This window comes from Budorcas taxicolor, chromosome X (genome assembly GCF_023091745.1).
Source record: "Budorcas taxicolor isolate Tak-1 chromosome X, Takin1.1, whole genome shotgun sequence".
In the NCBI taxonomy this organism is placed as follows: Eukaryota; Metazoa; Chordata; class Mammalia; order Artiodactyla; family Bovidae; genus Budorcas; species Budorcas taxicolor.
Window position 1 is genome coordinate 128,913,214 of NC_068935.1, and position 6,078 is coordinate 128,919,291.

A 6,078-nucleotide genomic window follows, 5' to 3' on the forward strand; every position below is an offset into this window, starting at 1 on the left:
TATGTTCTACATTTCTCTTTGGTTCATTGTGGAAGACTTTGTGACAGGGACAGCCCTTTCTACTTGAAATGATTTGGCTCATAAATCCTCATTATTTTAGGCCAGTTTTCTCCTTAAAATAATTTTATCTTAGGAGACGCAAATTCACAAACTCTAAGTATCTTTTTTACACTTGCTGTGATTTTCTATACTGATTCAGCACTGAATTCCATTAGAAGACATTTTTATTTAATAAATAATAAATAACATATAGACTGGCTAAAGGAACACTGCACAAATCCATAATACAGTGCTAGCATTAACAGAAGAGTTTTTATCTACTTCATTACAGTATTTCAAAAAACTAAGTAAAACCTACACTAAAATAAAATGTAATAATAACTTTTATTACATCCTACCTCAAGATTCTATCCCTGGAAAGACATCATTGCTTCTGGAATTTACTTCCTGGTATTGAAATATGCTAATAATGCTAATTCTCTCTTCTTTTTAGTCTTATGTTATTTTTTAATATTCATTTTTATTTATTTATTTGGCTGCACCAGGTCTTAGTTGGGGCATGTGGGATCTTTTTAGTTGCACCCTCTATTTCTAGATTTATTTTCTGTTACTGCATGAGGGCTTAGCACTGTTTCAACATTCCTTCACTTCTGTCCTCCATATTCTCAATATAAATACAGTACTATTTTTACTTAAATTGTCAGTGCTTAATAATGCACCTTGTCAGTGCTTAATGACACCCTTGTTGACACCCTCACGTTAATGTCCCCTTAACGTCCCCTCCCTTACCGTCTATGTGGGTCTATACTTTAAATATTCCTCTTTTATTTTTTTTTCATTTAATGGCATTTTGAGAGGGAGAGGAGATAAAAACATATGGCCATCACATATTTAACAGGAAATTAAAACTATTTTTGAAAAATTATAAAAATCTCAAAATTTTACTGTTAGAAGGTAGAAATCTCTATTTCACCCTCACCACTTGGATTTAGTACAAATAAAAGCTAGGCACTTTTTTTTTTTTAAGAAAACAAGTGATGTTAACTAGACTTACTGCAATCATTTTGCAATATATATAACTATTGAATCATTATGTTATACATCTGAAATTAATATAATGTGATATGTCCATTATATCTCAATAAAAACATAAATAAAATGTAGGTTACCAGAAATACTTCAATTCTTCCCCTTCTGTACACTTGGAATACAGTTATTTCTATTCCATGATAAATCTCTTCTCTCTTCTGACCTTGCTAATTTTCTTTTATCTACCAGGACCACTGAAACCTGGGAAACATCTGGCAGCCGTGCATCATGAAACCACATGCTCTTTTTCCATGAGAAACAGTAGTGTAATAAATATCTCCTGTATCAGAAAAAAAGAATAAAATCTTATTTTTAGTTTTTCATAAAAAATAATTCTTGTACCATCAATCAATAACAATCAAGAAATCAGGACCACCCAGATAACAATAGCAGAGGACTAAAAACAAGATACCCTATTAACATGACAGATGAAGAAGATACTAGGTGAGAAGAACCCTCTATATAACAAACAAAGCCCACAATTTCCAAATTGTGGGACTCAAAGTCAAGCAGTTAATTACCAACAAAGAGAATAACAGTGCTCCTTTTGTCTTTCACAGTGAATGCACAATTAACACTTAATCTAAGACTGGGAATAAGCCATCTATAATCTACTGAAAAAGACCATCTGCTTCTATAAATTTTGTTCTTATACACTTGCCAAAAGAAGAGAACATATTAACAAAATAATGGGCCCTGCACTGTTAATTGCTAGGTTGTTTGCAGTTGTGCTGTTGCTATTAGAATTTAATAAGCCATTCCTTCTGCTAAATTAATAAGCAGCCAAGATTATGTAATAACTGCTTTCAGCTGCTAATTATTTTTCCCATAATTCCTCTCCCTCCCTCCCCTTAACCCCCACCTTTTCTTGGCTAGGAACATCAGAGACTGCCAGCATGTCATCAGCAAGTCTCCCGTCCTCGTTTTCAGAACCACAGACCAAGATGAGGAACACAGCCAATGACTTTAAACTTGGAGGTAGTTATCTCAGGAAATTTGAGGACATGAGTTTTGTACAGAAAAGCAGCTTTTCTAGATTTGGATTCAGGGGGCGAGTTTTCATTACATACTATTAGATCTGTCTTTGGCTAATGGCATGTTTTGTGTAGTAAGGGAGAAATGGGACATTAACATGTGCCTCTGGGACAGGATTGGTCAGGTTGCTGAGAGAAATTTGGACAGGGGGCCTAAAGACCTACAGAAAGTCAACTCTGTGCTTTATGTTGACCACTTTTAAAATATTACAGTAAATGTTTATCATACACATTAGTAGCAAAATTTCCAAGCAGCATAGCAGTGTCTGAAAGGGGAGGTAATATACATTTTTATCTTGCCAAAGAAGGGCATTAAAAAATGCCCCCAAATCCCTATTATGTACTTAGTTTTACAGACATTTTAACACACGTGAAAAGAACACAACCCCTAATAAAAGATTCCTTTAGATTGATTAAACTTCGCTTCCTAGAAAACTTTCCCTTTGGGCCATTAAAAAATTCTGGCGACTACGTTTGGGTGCCTCTGCAAAAAGGCCATAGCTTAACAAAAGCAATATTCTAAATTTCCTTTGTAAGAACCGGTGACTGGGATAATGAATAGCGTTCGACATAAGAAACCCGTGGCTGCTCAAGCAAGGTCACTTAATCCCGTGGGGCTCCCCTTTCCTCATCTGTAAAAGATGAGTCGGACTGGATGATTCAACCACTCTCTCAATCGAAAAAAATGGACATCCATTATGTGCCAGACACAATGCTCAGCACCATGGCTCTTAACAAACAAATCTACCGTTTTAGAGTCCTTATCAGTCAACTCACATTTATTAGTGGTGTTACATACCAGGCAGAGAACTAGGCTGGGATGTAAAATGAATAAAACTCAAGATGTGCTAATGGGTAAATGGGTGAGTGAGGCTTCATAGGAGCTGTGACATTTGAGCGCAAGGGCATGCCAGGCAGAGAAAGTCGTCGGCAAGACTAAACTGGAACCCAAGCGGCTGTGGGGGAGGTGAGGGTGAAAGAAGCGGAATCTAGAAAAGGTGCCGGTCGGGCTTTTCAGCAGGGAACGGACAGTAACTCCTCAGGTTCGCAGCACTGAGGATGGGCGAGGCAAGCCCCGGCAAGACAGTTGCACAGTTTGGGGCGAAAAGGTGTCTAGGACTGCAGCACTGCGATGGGAAGGGCCGGATTCTGGGTGGTTTTGAGGCAAAGTAATTGTAAAAAAGCCCTCTAAACGCGTGCACGAGCTCCACGAAAGAGCTTTGTTTTCTTCCGAGTTGCAGCACTCCCTCTCTCCCCTCACCAACAGTACCGGCCATTAAACGGCCCCGTCCCACCCTCTCGGGGCACCGAGAGTTGTCGGAGCTCGAATGTGGTTCTTGGAAGTACGGACCTTCCCTGCCCAGCTTAGTACGGTCAATAAACGGCACAGTGAAACACTCTCTTCTCTCCACAAAATAGACCCGACAGCCGCGCGCGTCAGAGAAGCGCACTCAGGAGAGCGCAGGCGCGCCAGCCCTGGCAACAGCCGCTTCCGGGTCACGTGGCCTGGCTTCCGGTTCGGACCTCCCTCTCGGTAGAGACGCGGCCAATCAGATTCCTCGGACTTCGCGGTCACCTGAGCTGCCTTCGGAGCCGTTGGCAACAGCCGAGCTGCATCCAGCGCACCGCCCAGCCCGCCCCTCTGCTCGCCGCAGCCCCGGCTCCTCCCTCGTCCGGCCCCCGGGGCGGGGTCTGTCGGCTCGCCCTCCCCTCTCAGCCTAAGCCTTCCCTCCGCGAACCGGGTCCCCTCCCCACAGCAAAACGGCTTCTCTTCCTCAGCTCAGCGACAGGGGCTTCCCCTTAGTCGCCGCCGCCGACGCTGCCGCCGCCGCCGCCGGCCGAGCCCCGCCGCAGCCGCGGCCCGCGGCCGCCGTAAGTCCCGGGAGGCGAGCGGGGACACCGGGGTCGGGGAGTGGGGAGGGAGGGTCGGGCGAGCCCTCCGCCGCCCAACGAGCGCCTGGACGACCCCACCCCGCGCCCGCCCGCCCGGCCCGCCACTGGGGCACCGCGCCCCGAAACTCACTTCTCTTTGCGTCCGCGCCCCTCTCCACTCGGCGCCGCGTCCCGGGCTGCGGGGGCCAGTTTCGGACGCTGCAGCGGGTCCGCGGCACCTGTGGTTTGGGAATCGCCTCAAGTTTTGCGGGGCATTTGCGGGCGGGGTCGGCGGCCGGGGGCGGCGGAGACGGAGGACTCTTGGCGCCCCCTGCGCGGCGGCGGTTGCCATTGTCTTCCCCGCTCCTTGCCTGTCACCTCGCCCGGGCTCGATCGGTCAGTGATGGAGTGCGGCCCCGTGGGGCGGCGGGCAGGCAACGGCCACTGGCCCCGAGCCCGCTCCGCGGCCGAGCCCATTGTTTTTAATACCAATCTCCAGGAATTGAGGCGCCTTGTGATTTGAAGCAAAATCGGAGCGTTGGTTTTTAACTAGAGGGAAGGAATACTTGTACCTTGCGACCAGGCATCATCCTATGTTAACATATAATTTATTTTAAAGAGCATAAATTATTTATTCGTCATATAAAGTGATGGTGGGGAGAGATGGAGGACCTTGCTATAGACTCCCTTGAGTCCTAGAGTTTCAAAAGCAAACCCCCAGTCCTCCTGGTCTCCAAGATCTTGGAATACGGGTATGTTCTTTTCCAAGTTCTGCTAACGGGTTTGCGTGAAACATTGTCCAGTTGATGCGTTACTTGCTGTCCCCTTCTAATGTCGCTGTCTTAACAGGACTTCTGTATGAGGCACTTTGACATCACCAGTATTGTTCGTTTATTTCGTGCCAGTGATGCGTTTTAAGTGTGATGTTAACAGCCAGTTTTAACTTTATTTAAGTTAAATTGTCGCATCGTAAATTTCTAAATACCATATTGATGCCCGTTTGGATTATTACAAAAAGCGGCAATGATTTCTTGGCGAAATTTAGCGCCCATTTTATTCAGATGGATGGTGTAAATTCCCCCACCCCATGTTCAAATTCAGTATGGTGTGGTTAATACCAAGAGTCAGGCTGAATCCTACTTGCAGAAACTAGTACTGAAACTTAGAATAATTAAAAGAAAAGAAAATATCTGATTTCTACCTTTAAATTACCTTTGTAGAAACAATGCTTTCTGTTTGCAGTTGGGGAGACTGATTGAATTACAAGGTTTCCTTAAAAATTAAAACATGTAGACTAATCATTTGCAGATTCTAAATAAATGTATACAAAATAGTTTGTGTGAAATACACTAGAATTCAGCATCCACTCCATCTGTAGATGCTATGTTTTTAAATCGTTTTAAATGAAGTATTTCGTATAATGTCTGAATGTGTGTAGCTCTTAGTTTGGCTTTTTAAAGGTTTATATTCTCTTTGGTAAAACTATATTAACTCACTTTATTGTGTGTATATTTATGTTGGAATTTTTTAAATGAGATGTGAATTTTTTTAATCAGGCTTTTATTAAGAAAAATGTGTGTTTATGGGATTTTTTTGGTTTATATTTTAGTTCTTTGGTTTTGCTTAAAATATGTAAACATAAACTGAAGACAGCATTCCAAGTTATAGCAGTCTGTCTACAAGTAATTCAGTTTGGCTCTAGAACAGCTTGTTCTGTGTAAGGTGGAAAATAGTAGGTCTGTTTATTTCAAATGCATCTAAACCAGTTGATGTCAACAGTTCTCTTTTGATCCATATACATTCCTATAGCACACATACACAATAGTTTCTTAAATTGCAAGAATTATCTTTCTTTTTCATCAGAATTTTCACCTCACCTGTTTTTGTCCTCCCCCTCTCCTCCAAACTTAAATGGAACAGGGTGAGGTGGGAGGATTTGCATCTGGTGGAAAGATCTTTCTACAAGAATTTCCTGCTATTTTAACTAGCATAGAAATATTGATGGCTACTCATCATTTGTTAGCTAAACGCCCTGTCCCTCAAAGCTTCTCTTTGCCACGTGTCATCTTAATCTTAACTTTAT